The sequence below is a fragment of the Bombina bombina genome, chromosome 6, assembly GCF_027579735.1.
Source record: "Bombina bombina isolate aBomBom1 chromosome 6, aBomBom1.pri, whole genome shotgun sequence".
NCBI lineage: Eukaryota > Metazoa > Chordata > Amphibia > Anura > Bombinatoridae > Bombina > Bombina bombina.
The window spans coordinates 137,009,912-137,027,516 of record NC_069504.1 but is presented as its reverse complement, the minus strand read 5'-3'; positions in this window follow the sequence as shown (position 1 = coordinate 137,027,516).

The window sequence follows — 17,605 nt, the reverse complement described above, 5'->3', positions numbered from 1 at the left end:
CTGCCAGTTTCTGGAAGACACCTTCTTCAAGCAGTGGTACAGGAAGAAGTCTGCATCCTTCAAGAAAAACATGATTTTCATGCAGGACAATGCTCCATCACACGCGTCCAAGTACTCCACAGCGTGGCTGGCAAGAAAGGGTATAAAAGAAGAAAATCTAATGACATGGCCTCCTTGTTCACCTGATCTGAACCCCATTGAGAACCTGTGGTCCATCATCAAATGTGAGATTTACAAGGAGGGAAAACAGTACACCTCTCTGAACAGTGTCTGGGAGGCTGTGGTTGCTGCTGCACGCAATGTTGATGGTGAACAGATCAAAACACTGACAGAATCCATGGACGGCAGGCTTTTGAGTGTCCTTGCAAAGAAAGGTGGCTATATTGGTCATTGATTTGTTTTTGTTTTGTTTTTGAATGTCAGAAATGTATATTTGTGAATGTTGAGATGTTATATTGGTTTCACTGGTAAAAATAAATAATTGAAATGGGTATATATTTGTTTTTTGTTAAGTTGCCTAATAATTATGCACAATAATAGTCACCTGCACACACAGATATCCCCCTAAAATAGCTGATATTAATGAGTTTTTTGGGTTCATTGAGAACATGGTTGTTGTTCAATAATAAAATTAATCCTCAAAAATACAACTTGCCTAATAATTCTGCACTCCCTGTATATATATATATATATATATATATATATATATATATATATATATATATATATATATATATATATATATATATAATGAAACTTCTGAAATAGATAAGCACAGTCTTACAAAGTCAGCTACCAGGGTGCGCTTCCACATCGACATACGTGTTCCATCAGGAAAATAAAAAGGCACTCACTGGACTTGTATAATAAAACATCACGTTTATTCCATCAATATAAAAAATGACGTAACGTTTTGGTGTGCTCCTCATACCTTTGTCAAATGTCAAACAGATAGTCCCACAGTGTGAACCTAAAAACAATAATCCCCATACACCTTTACCCGCCTTATATACCTAAAACTCACCATTGATCGCAATACAATGTCCCACTGCAGTGACATCATCATACGCCGACACCGGTGTGCAGCATCAGAGAAAGTGGGCGTGTACAGGGTTGTCACAGCAACAAGTAAACAAAGTGCCGTGACTCACCCGATCATATCACAATGTTAGAAAACATGATGAGGCAGGATTTCCAGCTCATCTAGAAAGATTGTAAGCGATCAAATTATGGTTGAATTTTGATTCAACCCCTTTGTGTGGCAGATGATGCTGTGGATCACACCACTCCACGGGAGCATCTAAAACATGTTTGTGCATCCGGCCATTAATGTAAAATCACAGGTACGCCTCAAATAAGGCACATGCACAAGTGTTCCCATGCAACAACATTATCCCTATTAGAACCTAGAAGTTGACTGCTCGTGTTAATAAATAAATACACACAAAAAATAATAAAGAAAAAAGCATAAAATATTTCATAGTACCACACAGAAATTATATAAATATATATATAATGACTCTTTGGTAATTATGTCTATCATTACCCATCAATTAACTTCATAGCCTCCTGGAATATTGGTAGAAACCCATGAGGTACCCACTAGAACGAATGTGGACCATTATTGGATTCTTCTTGTCACATTAGGTAATCATATCAACCAAGCCTCATTATTTTACATAGAACGGTCCAAAGTTCAGAAAGGTATTGAGCCCCCTTGGCACCAACGAATCCAACATGTGTATCCACTTGGTCTCTAGTTGAAGGAGCTTTTTTGCTCTGTTACCTCCTCTAGCCAGAGGAGGCACATGATCAATTACCATGGATCTCAGGCTCAAGACACTATGGTTACATCTGACAAAATGGCGTACCACTGGTTCTTCTGAGTCACCTTTATCCAATGCATCACAAATGGCACTACGATGATTAGCGATCCTGTCCCTGAAGGACGTAATTGTTTTTCCTACATAAACCAAGGAGCATGGACAGATGAGCATGTATATAACATGGGTTCTTGTACACGTCAGCCTGTGACAAATTGTATATCGCTTGTTGTTATGCAGATGTTGGAATGACTGGCCTCTTAACATGCTGTTGCACGTTACGCAGCTCCCGCATATGAAACAGCCTTTCTTAAAGGACTTCAGCCAAGTGGTGTACTTGAAAATATGCTGATAAAAGAGAGAAACACTTTCATGCTATATACTTTATGATATGTGCTATCATGGATATCTGTAGCTGCATTACAGTTCAACTAGCACTTTAACATCAATCCCAGTAGGAGAAGGTGATGCAGGAGCGATCAAGTCTACCTGGAGAAATTGGAGGTTGCTAAAGAGAACAGGATACAGACAGCTGTAGACAGCCCATAAGCCAGGGTCCTTTCCATACATCCGGACTCACTGTCCTCTGGAAACGTACAGCCCGGAGCGGGTGAGTGGAGTTGGACTGAACGCACACAGACACGGGTTCCTCATTGTGACGCGGGCAAGGCAAAGGCACAGACAGGCTGACTAATGAAATCAGGAGCATAAGTGCTCGGATGCACGAGACGGCAAAAGTGTATCTTAGTCTCTATTTGCTTTAAAGCCTGCATAGCCTGCAGCGCTTGTCTAGATGATCCTTCAGCCTAACTAGCTACGCTTAATTAATCAGCTACGTTCTCTCTTTTCTTTCTCATTACCAAGACTTACCAATGTTTGATAATCGCTACAGTAACTGTTTGTGCAAACTTGCTCTGGTGATACATATGTTTCAAGTTGAAAAACTCTGATTGGCATACTTGCATACACTTGTTTTTCACTGTATAGTGTATATTGCTTCAGTACTTCTTTTCTTAGGCTATGTGATATTATCGTATTGGTTGATGTTTGCTGGCCAGCATTTTTGTACACAGGTTTTTATATGCGGTTGTCTTTTTCTTTTTGCATATATTTCTATTTTGAGGGTCTGCACCATATTTCACTATTAAGATTCCAATCAATTATGTATGTTCATTAAGTCCTCTCTCCTAACACTTGTTGTTGTTTTTTTTTATATATATATATAAGGAAACACATTCACACACACACACAGATATATGTTTACTGTATATGTATATATATATATATATATATATATATATATATATATATATATACATATATATATATATATACTGTATATTTATATATATATATATATATATAAAAGGAAACACACAGATATATGTTTACTGTATATGTATATATATATATATATATATATATATACTGTAAATATATATATATATATATATATTTATATATATATATATATATATATATATAGATAGATATATATATGTATAGTATATACACACACAACCATAAACTATATGGCCAAAATTATGTGTAAACCTTACCATGACACCTAAATGAGCTTGTTCAACATCCCATTTAAAAACCATTGGCATTTATATGGAGATGGCCTGTCTATCCCATAGGTGTTCACTGGAGTTGAGATCAGGGCTCTGGCAGGCCACTCAAGTTCCTACACACCAAAATTGTTAAACCAGGTTTTCACGGCCTTCACTTTGTGTACAGGGCACCGTCGTACTCAAACAGGAACGGGCCTTCCCAAACTGCCACAAATTTGGAAACACCCAATTGTCTAAAATGTCTTTGTATTCTGTAGCATAAATGTGAACCTTCACTGGAACTTAGGGGTGTAGCCCTAGCCTTAAAAAGAGCTACAGACCATTATTCCTCCTTCACCAAAATTTACAGTAGGCACTTTGCATTTAAGTAGGCAGCATTCTCTTGCCATTCATAAAATCCAGATTCTTACATCACACTACTAGTTAGTGTAGCATAATTGATCACTCCAGAGAACGTTTTGATTGCCTCAGAGTCCAGTGTTGGCATGCTTTATACCACTTCAGCATTAAAGGGACATTATACACTCAATTTTTCTTTGCATAAATGTTTTGTAGATGGTCCATTTATATAGCCCATACAGGTTTTTTTTTCTGAAAAATCTATAGTTTTGCTTATTTTTAAATAACATTGCTCTGATTTTCAGACTCCTAACCAAGCCCCAAAGTTTTAGGAGATTACCGAGGTATACCTACTCTATCTTGCTCCTGTTTGTGTGGGGTCTTTTCATATGCAGCGGAAGGGGAAGGGGGGTTGTCTTTTATTTCCCACTTAAGTGGGTGTTCTAGCTACCTTTTTACCAGAGCTAAACTGGGAGCTTCTATGTAAGTTTTTAAATGGCTTTATACAGAATTTTTATATCAGTATCTGTGCATGTTATTTTTTATAGTAGTGTCTATTACATGCAGCTATTTGAAAATTGGTGTATACGGTCCCTTTAAGCATGTTTATGTGGGGCCTGTGTACAGCTGCTAATCAATAGAAACCCATTTTATGAAGCTACTGATGCACATATCTTGTGCTGATGTTGCTTTCAAAGGCAGTTTTAATTTTTATAGATGAAAGGCGACTGTGCTAAACATCGCTCATATTGCAAGTTGAATGCTATGCATTACGCTCAAACACAACACATATAAGCAATAGAAAACTCAACTTGAGACCTAAAGTAAAGTGTTGGGGCTAGAAAGTTTTTCAAAAAAAATATTAAAATAAAGTATTATATATATATATATATATATATATATATATACATAATTTAAAAAGGGATTAAAGGGATATATATGGTTTATGTAAAGTTGTTTGAGTGAGAAGCTCAAAAGAGTGTGCCTATCTATCATCTATCTATCTATCTATCTATCTATCTATCATCTATATTTCTATCTATTTATCTATCTAACATCATCTATCTAAATGTATATAAATATATGTGTGTTTATATTTGTATTTTTAGATTTATATTATAGATTTAAAGAAAAGGCACTAGCGCTAAAACCTATATCATAAACAATGTTATGAATCTTCTGTCAGTCTTGGCAAGTATTTATGCTTCGCATATAGGGGCCTATTTATGAAAGGCCTGTCGTACATGATCCGACATTGCGGATCATGTCCGACAGACCTCACTGAATACGAAGAGTAATACGCTTTCCACATTTAGCATTGCACCAGCAGCTCTTGGGAACTGCTGGTGCAACGCCGCCCCCTGCAGATTTGCGGCCGCTAGCAGGGGGTGTCAATCAACCTGATCGTATTCGATTGGGTTGAATTGCGGTGATGTCTGTCCGCCCCCTCAGAGCAGGCGGACAGGTTATGGAGCAGCAGTCTTTAGACCGCTGCTTCATAACTGGTGTTTCTGGCGAGTCTGAAGGCTCACCAGAAACACGGAGCTTGATAGATATGCCCCTTAGTGTGTAGATATGTAGAGGAATATGTGCTGCTGAATATTGATACAGTGTATGGGTGACACTGTTGGAAATGAGAAATTTAATAGGCAATCAATAATAGAAAACTAGCACACAATTCCACAATCTAAACACTCTTAATATAAAATAAAGCAATATATAATATATAATATATGTCTAACAGTCTTTATGGATGATACAGTGTATAGAAATTCCTGTTTAAGAGAGTTCAAAAAGTGAGACTGCTGTCTGTTCTAAGAATGGATGTCCGCTTACCAAAGTAAACCTCAATCGTATGAGGTAAGGTCTCAGCTTTAAGGGAGTCAGGTAAACTTTCTCCTGTCCTCTTAGGTCTGGACTTGAGTATTCTCTCCACTTGTAGTCTTTTATTCTTTTCTCTTGTCCCTCCATGTGAATGAGAGCTGTAGATATATTGCTTTTCGTGCCATCCATGAGTTTGTGAAACTTTAAAATCCGGAAAGCCGGGGTACTTTGTGTCCTCAGGAGTATGTATAATGGGAATGTGCTCCTAATCGTGGACATTCAGTCTGTGGATTTTTAAGGAGATGATCTTTTCTTGAATGATCCTTATTGTTATCCCGTCATTTACGGCAGATGGGTGACAGGTTTGGATTGCAGCTTACAAGACTCATAGGTTTGGAGAGGTCTTCGAGAAAAGCAATTGTATGTGTGTGTGTTTACATGTGTATTTATTTGTTTATATGTCTAAATATGTATTTGTCCACAAACATACATATATAGACATATATACACATATATGTACATATACTGTATATACATTTTTGAGCCCTTCCCAGTCAAACATCTATAAATATCCAGTATCAATTTTAAAGAAATGTAATGTTTTTTGTTTTTGTTTCCTAAACGAAAATACTTCAGATACCTATGTTCTTAACTTAGAAAACATAAACAACACAAATATTTTATTTCTTAGAGAGTGTAGTTTAATTCACAGCATTATGATATATTACATCTTGGCTTAACTTTCTTACTATAAATCCTCTTTATTATATTTTCCATAAAAAGTCAGATATTTTAAACTCATCCTCTTCTCCCATTGATAGTTACACTTTTAGTGTATTTATTGAAAGAAACAAGGATCTATGGGGCTTAATACTAGCAACAAAACAAAATGAAGCTAGATATTGGGGCCTAGTTATCAAGCCATCAACCTCAAATACGCTGGAATTCCGCAGCGTATTTGTTGCGAGGCTGATTCACCTTAGTTATCAAGCCCTAGATACCGGCAAAAGTAGAATTTTGTGACGTAAGCTTCGATCCGCCGGACTCAGTCCGACACAGATCGATTCTTACGTCACTCCAGATGTTCTGCACACAAGTGCGGCACAATCTGACTACTTTTGCTAGTTATCAAAAAACTAGCAGGTACGCTCGGCACTTTTCCGGCCCAGCGTACCTGGTTTTCAAACCGCCGCCCTGGAGGCGGCGGATCCCATAGGAATCAATGGAGTCTGACCATAGCGAACGCTCATGTTCGCTGCTGCCAGACATCCCATTGATTCCTATGGGATCTGTCTACACCTAACACCCTAACATGTACCCCGAGTCTAAACACCCCTAATCTGTCCTCCCTACACCGCCGCAACTGAATAAATGTATTACCCCCTAAACCGCCGCTCCCGGAGACCACCGCAAGCTATACTAAATATGTTAACCCCTAAACCGCCGCTCCCGGTGCCCACCGCAACTATAATATATGTATTAACCCTTAAACCGCCGCTCCCAGACCCCGCCGCAACCTACATTATACCTATTAACCCCTATCCTGCCCCCCCTATACTGTCGCCACCTATAATAAAGTTATTAACCCCTATCCTGCGGATCCCGGACCTCGCCGCAACTAAATAAATAGTTTAACCCCTAAACCGCCGCTCCCGGACCCCGCCGCAACCTATATTAAAGTTATTAACCCCTAATATGCCCCCCCTACACCGTTGCCACCTATAATAAATGTATTAACCCCTATCCCGCCCAACCCTACACCGCCACCACTGTAATAAAATGATTAACCCCTAAACCTAAGTCTAACACTAACCCTAAAACCCCCCTAACTCAAATATTAATTAAATAAATCTAAATAATATTTCTCTTATTAAATAAATTAATCCTATTTAAAACTAAATACTTACCTATAAAATAAACCCTAAGATAGCTACAATATAAATAATAATTATATTGTAGCTATTTTAGGATTTATTTTTATTTTACAGGCATCTTTCAATTTATTTTAACTAGGTACAATAGCTATTAAATAGTTATTAACTATTTAATAGCTACCTAGCTAAAATAAAGAGAAATTTACATGTAAAATAAAAACTAACCTAAGTTACAATTACACCTAACACTACACTATACATAAATAAATTAATCCTATTTAAAACTAAATACTTACCTGTAAAATAAACCCTAAGATAGCTACAATATAAATAATAATTATATTGTAGCTATTTTAGGATTTATTAACTATTTAATAACTATCTAGCTAAAAGAAATACAAAATTACCTGTAAAATAAATCCTAACCTAAGTTACAATTAAACCTAACACCACACTATCATTAAATTAATTAAATAAATTAGTTACAAATAACTACAATTAAGTTAAGTTAAATAAACTAACTAAAGTACAAAAAATAAAAAAAGCTAAATTACAAAAAAAAAAAATAAGTTACAAACATTTAAAAAATATTACAACAATTTTAAGCTACTTACACCTAATCTAAGCCCCCTAATAAAATAACAAACCCCCCCAAAATACAAAAATGCCCTACCCTATTCTAAATTAAAAAGTTACCAGCTCTTTTACCTTACCAGCCCTTAAAACCTGTAAGGGGTTAAAATAAATCAACTGCTTTAAAGAGAGCTGCAGGTCCTGGATTAAAAGCAATAGTAAATGAGTAGTAACCATATCATTGTTATTGTGTGCAACAGTTAAATGTCCATTTAACAACTCTAGTGCTATGGGTAATTATTGTGTTCATGTCAATCACCTGAATCACAGAAGATTATGCAACTTCTTATTTTAAATAAAAGGCTTGAGTCTCTTGCTCTTGTATGTTTAATGACAGCTAAGGTATGGGCACCATGATCAATGAGGAAGTACTCCTGCCTTACTGCATGTGTTTGATAAAACTAACCACACATTACTGATAACTGACAATGCACCTATATAACAAGGGACGTCGCTCTAGGGAAAGAGGAAGCCATGAAATGTAAAACCAGACTCAGACCTGTCCTCTAGTCCAGACACATTATAGTAGAGGTCAGATCTGAGACGTCCTTCACTCTGAAGGAGTTAAACATCAATAAAATACAGCTGTAATGAATAATGAGCTCTTGTCAAGTAGTGGAATATTGGAACTGCCAAGCTCTTGTCATGATATTTTGTAAAGATTGAAGTGTCCTACTAAAAATGCGTAACAACAACAATTTTCTGCTGATCTTTTTCATTAAGGAGAATGTGATCAATAATGTTTTTCTTACAATACCATGAATACTAATTTCTTTGCTAATTAGTAAACAAAAGCTCATAATTTAAAACTCATATTATGGCATTATTGACCACAAATTTAAATTGATATCTTTGTACTGGATACATTACTTTATGCAATTAATCTAAAACTTTAAAAGTACTACGACTTTTAATTACAGACATAATAAGATAGATTTGGCTTCAGGGTATGAGAGGCATATAAAAATCTGAAAAAGGCTTGTGTAGCTATATTCTTTTTAGCTATAACAATTTTGCTACAACAATGTATCTAAATTTGCTGTGCATTCAAATAACTATAGAGTCTAGTACCTTTACCGCAGTTTGAGACATAGGGACTACATTAATTAAGTGACGAGCAGACGCAGTTCGCTATCATGAACCTTGGCCACCTGGCTTCGTGGTGAGTGGGCAAAATTCACTGCCCACATTTAACATTGCACAAGTCCACTCTCAATCATGCACAAGCAGGGTCTGTCAATCATCCTGATCCACCATATTTTAGGTGGCAGAGAGGTTAAGTAACAGCTATTTAACTAGCATTTATGGCCTGGTCATGTCAGTCTGAAATGCTGGGACTCTGAAGCTGCATTCAAAGTTATATAAACTGAGCCAGTACTCTACAATGTATTATATTTGTATTTTCAGACACACGCTAATAAGTAAGAATAATCATTTTGTAAATAGGTTTTACATTTAGCCTTAAAAGAATAATTTATCTAGTAGCTGGCACATGGTACACACACAATATTAGCATACTATAAAAATAGACAAACACTAAAATTACTTTACACAGTATTTTGTATTTGCTATGTTTTAAGGCCTTGTTAGAACGTAACTTAACACAAAGATTGCTGTGTATTTATCACTGATTTCATTTGAAAATTTCTTTTTTAATATTTTTTTTTTAATTGCAGTCTCTGACTGAATAACCTTCAACCCACTAGAATGTCCCATAAATGGACTATTCTGTGTTAGAAAAAAAGGCATTTTAAAATGATATTTTTAATATCGTATGTTACAGTGCTGAATAAGCATGCTTTATTTCTTGCAAGACTTTAGAATAGTATTGTATCCCACATGCCTTTTATTCATAGTTTAAATAAAAAACGCTTTTACTGTAAACTTTTTCATGCAAATATATATAATTACAGTCAACTGCTAATCTCCCATATGCATGAAATAAAAAAAAATAGGTTAAAATATATCTTTAATACTTAACTTTTCAGATAATAATTGTCACTTACATTACTCTCTATATTAAACAGAAATATAATTTGCATAATAATTCATAACTATTTCAGTAACAAAGTATTTAAATATTGCGAAGGAATTTTGGTTTGGTACATTTCTGCAATAAGGGTAATTTTAGTTTTGGATTAACTAGGACAGTAATTACAAAGCTTTTGTCTTTCTATCATTATCTGAATATAAAATGGCTCAGACCTTCTGGCTTATTTCAAAACCATGACATGTGTCAGCATTTTGCAATAAATCCTACATTACAGAGTTTGAATTTTCAGTTTTCACAAGTACAATCTAATTACTAATATCTTCAACAGACATTACTATTGGTGTCTGTTTAAATTAGCTTTTTTTCAAAGCCTATAATTAGTTCATGTGAATGAGAACTTATTTGAGTAATAAGAAAACTTTGATAAAATATAAAATCCGTTTGATGCAGTGCACCTTACCTTAAAATGATATGTAGAAGAATAATTAAACCTAGGCAAACAAAATATATCAATTTTGCTGATCATATGCAAATTACAATTTATCATTACTCAATATGTTGAGTAGAATATGCCAAGAAATAAAATTAAACATATGTTATTTTGAGACAGTACACAATAAATGTGAGATTAATAAAAGATATATTAGCTTTTACTTGATTGAAATATGTTGTTGCCATTTCCTAAATTAACTAAAATGTCTAAATCTTTGAATTTGGCTGTGTTTTCAAGCAATATTACAGCTGTTTTGTAGATTGACTACAATTCACTATGCTATAAAAATTGCCACTTGCTTTATTTAATACAAAGAAGAAAACATATCAAATGTATATAAAGTATGCATATAATATATCTATATATACAAAATCTAAAAGATTACACAAACTCAGTATAACATAAAGATAGTTCATGCTCCAGCTTACAAAGCAAAATCCCAAAGCGCCACCCAAACCAATATATATATAAATGATATATGAGATTCAAAAAGTGAGCACAATTCTATAAGAACTTAATGGGTAAACAATGTATTCCAACAATAGAACTGGTCACATAAAAAACTCCTAAAATGCAGGATAAAACAATAAAAAGGTTCGTTCTTACCATACACAATTTTACAGTCTCAGTACTAGGTACTAGTAATTAATCACTTCAGTCCATACGTATAAGAATTGTACAGTCTTAATCCACACCTCTCTGCTGCTCCTTTAAGATCCACTGGTGTATATTCCGTGGTAACAAAAGCAAAGACAAATCCCTGTTAAAAACAAGAAAAGACAGGAGCGCAACTCCGTGCACCAAACAGTACACGGAAGATCTAAGTGTAGATTAAAAATAATTTTTTTGGTAAACATCACACAGCAGATTTAAAACATCGAATCAAACACTCACATCGATACCCTCAAACATATGAGGTATGTGCATGCGGTAAAAATATAAAGATTCCCCTTTACTGGTCTCCTCCTCTCTTCCTCCAAGGAATATTCGATAGCCAGCAGGTAAGTCTCTGTATAGATCTTTAGGACCCTCTCTGTTCCGTTTTGACACACACTGCTCTGAAAATGCCGGCTCCAGTGCAGAGGCTGTCTATTGCGTCAGAGTACGTCCAAGCGTATCATCAAGTGGGCGTGGCCTTACGCGTTTCGCGAGGCTCCTCCTCGCTTCGTCAGAGGCAATGCCCACATTGCTCATCCAAGCCCTTTTTAAATCATTCCCACTATTGCTTCTTCCCTGTTATAGGTTGACATACCTTGTGGTTTAAAGAGCCGCAAAAGGTCCATATTATTTTCTTCAATAATTGAACAAAAGGTTCAATAATAAAAATAACAATACACATAAAAAATCTTGTTTGCACATAAAAGAATACATAGTCCAAAAACATTCCATATTTAAATACTTCATACATAATAATAAAAGAACATAGCATCCTAAAACAAAAAATATATATATATATATTCCATACACAATCACTGCATCTATCTTTTGTTAAAAAATAATAATTAATAATTAATAAATAATAACTTAATTATAAAGAAGGATATTGCACGAAATATATTGCACAAACCTATAATGCAAATAGCAATAAAAGACATATTTAAAACACACACTGTGATCTCTAAATAATGTTCCATGTATTGAGAACGGTATATTTTGGGAACTGATGACATAAATACATTGGGAACACTATGTTTGCGGACAATAGACATAGATATATGGTAAAAGGATCCGTAAAATTTGATTTTAATAACTTAGGCTAAAACGTAATACAGATACTTCCTATAAACCCATATATATATAAAAACACCATATTACACATCTAAAAAGGCTGCTAGATCAATGTCGCGATTCATACCCTCTGGACCCAACGCTTCCAGCTTATGAATCCAATAGGTTTCGCGCTGTCTAAGGAGGAGTAATCTATCTCCTCCCCTAATAGGATTTTTCACATGTTCTATTGCTAAAATGCTAAGACCTGTGCTATCTTTTCCGTGTGCTTCAAGAAAATGTGCTGGCACACCATGGTTATCTAACCCATTGTCTATGTTTCTCAGGTGCTCATTGAATCGTGTTTTCACAGGTCGCTTCGTGCGGCCTACATAGATTTTGTCACATGAGCACCTGAGAAGATACACAACGTAGCAGGTCCTGCAGTTCATCAATCCTTTTACTCTAAAAGTAGTTTCCCCTTTTCTCTTACCAAAGGCACATTTGTTTTTCTCCATATGTGCACAACAACTACAGTTCTTCCTACTACACTTAAAGAATCCCTCTGTGTTCTTATTTAGCCAATTCGCATGATTCCCAGATTTAAGCATACTTGGGCTAATCCTATTCTTAACACTTGAGTTCCTCTTAAAAATGACCTGTCCTTTATCGTTCAAGACATCTCTCAGGATCGGATCTTGCATTATGATTGGCCAATACTTCTTCATTGCTTTTTCAATTTCCCTTGAAGCTCTATTAAATTTTGTTACCAATTGTATCTTTCTTTTATTATCCCTACTCTTTTTCTTTTGTTTGGTGCCCTTAATCAGTTTATCCCTATCCATTGTTCCAACTCTTTCCTGAATCTCTCTTAGATCTTTAATGTCATATCCCTTTGCTAAAAATCTATTTGTAATAACACTTGCTGCTGCTTGATAGTCACCATCCTTTGTGCAGTTGCGTCTCGCTCTTTGGAACTGGCCTAGAGGGATATTCCTTATCCATTTTTCGTGATGGCCACTATTGGCATGCAGGTAGCCGTTTGTGTCTGTTGGTTTCCTATATAGGTTTGTATAAACTTTGCCTTGTTCCTGTATGATCTCAAGGTCTAAAAAGTTTATTTTCTCTTTATTCCATTCCATTGTAAACTTCAAATTGAAGAGATTTTTGTTTGCATATTCTAAGAATCTCTTCAATTCCTCAAATGAACCATACCAAACCATAAGCACATCGTCTATATAACGATACCATTGTTTTATATTGTTTTTAAATGGATTATCTTGATTGAAAACAAATAAGTCCTCCCACCACCCCATATAAAGATTCGCAAAGGTGGGAGCAAATTTTGTACCCATTGCGGTACCTCTAATTTGGAGGAAGTATTTGTTTTCAAACATAAAGTAATTCTTAGTTAAAATAAACAACATGGCCTTCTCCAAAAATTCCATCTGCATCTCATTTATATAACCACTTTTCCTAGCAAAATATTTTACTGCTGTAATTCCCAACAAATGTGGAATAGAAGTGTACAAGGAACTGACATCCATGGTCACCCAGATAAAGTCCTGGTGCCATTCTACATCTTTTGTCAATTCCAAGATGTGTATTGTGTCCTTCACATATGACCGCAAACAGGGCACCATTGGTTTTAAAACCTGGTCAACATACTCCGATAATTTGGTGGTGAGGCCCCCAATCCCCGAAACTATCGGTCTCCCCGGAGGATTATTAATATCTTTGTGAATTTTGGGGAGATGATAGAATATCGGCAAGACTGGGTTCCCCACCACCAAATATTGAAACTCACTATTACTTAGAACCAATTCGTTTTTACCTGTTCTAATGAGCTCCTCCGGGGAGACCGATAGTTTCGGGGATTGGGGGCCTCACCACCAAATTATCGGAGTATGTTGACCAGGTTTTAAAACCAATGGTGCCCTGTTTGCGGTCATATGTGAAGGACACAATACACATCTTGGAATACACATCTTGGAATTGACAAAAGATGTAGAATGGCACCAGGACTTTATCTGGGTGACCATGGATGTCAGTTCCTTGTACACTTCTATTCCACATTTGTTGGGAATTACAGCAGTAAAATATTTTGCTAGGAAAAGTGGTTATATCAATGAGATGCAGATGGAATTTTTGGAGAAGGCCATGTTGTTTATTTTAACTAAGAATTACTTTATGTTTGAAAACAAATACTTCCTCCAAATTAGAGGTACCGCAATGGGTACAAAATTTGCTCCCACCTTTGCGAATCTTTATATGGGGTGGTGGGAGGACTTATTTGTTTTCAATCAAGATAATCCATTTAAAAACAATATAAAACAATGGTATCGTTATATAGACGATGTGCTTATGGTTTGGTATGGTTCATTTGAGGAATTGAAGAGATTCTTAGAATATGCAAACAAAAATCTCTTCAATTTGAAGTTTACAATGGAATGGAATAAAGAGAAAATAAACTTTTTAGACCTTGAGATCATACAGGAACAAGGCAAAGTTTATACAAACCTATATAGGAAACCAACAGACACAAACGGCTACCTGCATGCCAATAGTGGCCATCACGAAAAATGGATAAGGAATATCCCTCTAGGCCAGTTCCAAAGAGCGAGACGCAACTGCACAAAGGATGGTGACTATCAAGCAGCAGCAAGTGTTATTACAAATAGATTTTTAGCAAAGGGATATGACATTAAAGATCTAAGAGAGATTCAGGAAAGAGTTGGAACAATGGATAGGGATAAACTGATTAAGGGCACCAAACAAAAGAAAAAGAGTAGGGATAATAAAAGAAAGATACAATTGGTAACAAAATTTAATAGAGCTTCAAGGGAAATTGAAAAAGCAATGAAGAAGTATTGGCCAATCATAATGCAAGATCCGATCCTGAGAGATGTCTTGAACGATAAAGGACAGGTCATTTTTAAGAGGAACTCAAGTGTTAAGAATAGGATTAGCCCAAGTATGCTTAAATCTGGGAATCATGCGAATTGGCTAAATAAGAACACAGAGGGATTCTTTAAGTGTAGTAGGAAGAACTGTAGTTGTTGTGCACATATGGAGAAAAACAAATGTGCCTTTGGTAAGAGAAAAGGGGAAACTACTTTTAGAGTAAAAGGATTGATGAACTGCAGGACCTGCTACGTTGTGTATCTTCTCAGGTGCTCATGTGACAAAATCTATGTAGGCCGCACGAAGCGACCTGTGAAAACACGATTCAATGAGCACCTGAGAAACATAGACAATGGGTTAGATAACCATGGTGTGCCAGCACATTTTCTTGAAGCACACGGAAAAGATAGCACAGGTCTTAGCATTTTAGCAATAGAACATGTGAAAAATCCTATTAGGGGAGGAGATAGATTACTCCTCCTTAGACAGCGCGAAACCTATTGGATTCATAAGCTGGAAGCGTTGGGTCCAGAGGGTATGAATCGCGACATTGATCTAGCAGCCTTTTTAGATGTGTAATATGGTGTTTTTATATATATATGGGTTTATAGGAAGTATCTGTATTACGTTTTAGCCTAAGTTATTAAAATCAAATTTTACGGATCCTTTTACCATATATCTATGTCTATTGTCCGCAAACATAGTGTTCCCAATGTATTTATGTCATCAGTTCCCAAAATATATCGTTCTCAATACATGGAACATTATTTAGAGATCACAGTGTGTGTTTTAAATATGTCTTTTATTGCTATTTGCATTATAGGTTTGTGCAATATATTTCGTGCAATATCCTTCTTTATAATTAAGTTATTATTTATTAATTATTAATTATTATTTTTTAACAAAAGATAGATGCAGTGATTGTGTATGGAATATATATATATATTTTTTTTTGTTTTAGGATGCTATGTTCTTTTATTATTATGTATGAAGTATTTAAATATGGAATGTTTTTGGACTATGTATTCTTTTATGTGCAAACAAGATTTTTTATGTGTATTGTTATTTTTATTATTGAACCTTTTGTTCAATTATTGAAGAAAATAATATGGACCTTTTGCGGCTCTTTAAACCACAAGGTATGTCAACCTATAACAGGGAAGAAGCAATAGTGGGAATGATTTAAAAAGGGCTTGGATGAGCAATGTGGGCATTGCCTCTGACGAAGCGAGGAGGAGCCTCGCGAAACGCGTAAGGCCACGCCCACTTGATGATACGCTTGGACGTACTCTGACGCAATAGACAGCCTCTGCACTGGAGCCGGCATTTTCAGAGCAGTGTGTGTCAAAACGGAACAGAGAGGGTCCTAAAGATCTATACAGAGACTTACCTGCTGGCTATCGAATATTCCTTGGAGGAAGAGAGGAGGAGACCAGTAAAGGGGAATCTTTATATTTTTACCGCATGCACATACCTCATATGTTTGAGGGTATCGATGTGAGTGTTTGATTCGATGTTTTAAATCTGCTGTGTGATGTTTACCAAAAAAATTATTTTTAATCTACACTTAGATCTTCCGTGTACTGTTTGGTGCACGGAGTTGCGCTCCTGTCTTTTCTTGTTTTTAACAGGGATTTGTCTTTGCTTTTGTTACCACGGAATATACACCAGTGGATCTTAAAGGAGCAGCAGAGAGGTGTGGATTAAGACTGTACAATTCTTATACGTATGGACTGAAGTGATTAATTACTAGTACCTAGTACTGAGACTGTAAAATTGTGTATGGTAAGAACGAACCTTTTTATTGTTTTATCCTGCATTTTAGGAGTTTTTTATGTGACCAGTTCTATTGTTGGAATACATTGTTTACCCATTAAGTTCTTATAGAATTGTGCTCACTTTTTGAATCTCATATATCATTTATATATATATTGGTTTGGGTGGCGCTTTGGGATTTTGCTTTGTGTTTTGAATTAAAGGTGCAGTAGCTGTGTGGTCAGGTTTTACTGATCATCCCGCTGGTGTACCTATTTTGGTGTTGTTAACCAAATCAGCAGCCCCCTGAGAGTGTGTTTTTTACTGTGATTTCTAAGGTTTTTTAGTCTATTAGTAGATCTTAGATATATACAGATTTATTTGAAATGGAAACGCCCACTTTGGAAAACACACACAGTTTTGGGAAATACTTTGATCCCTCCACTAGAAGTAGATTACTCTCCACCACTGGAGATGGGGAGGAGGAAGAGAGGGACCCTAAACTACTTTTTAGAAGGTTAGAAAAACTAAGTAGATCCCAGATTAATTGCTGGTACGATCTGATTACCTTGGAAAACTTTGAAAAATATGGGATTATCCCTAAAGGGTTGAAATTATATAAAAAATCTATATTTGAATTGGATGAGGTCGAATTTATAAGCGAATGGGAGGAAGCAATGGATATT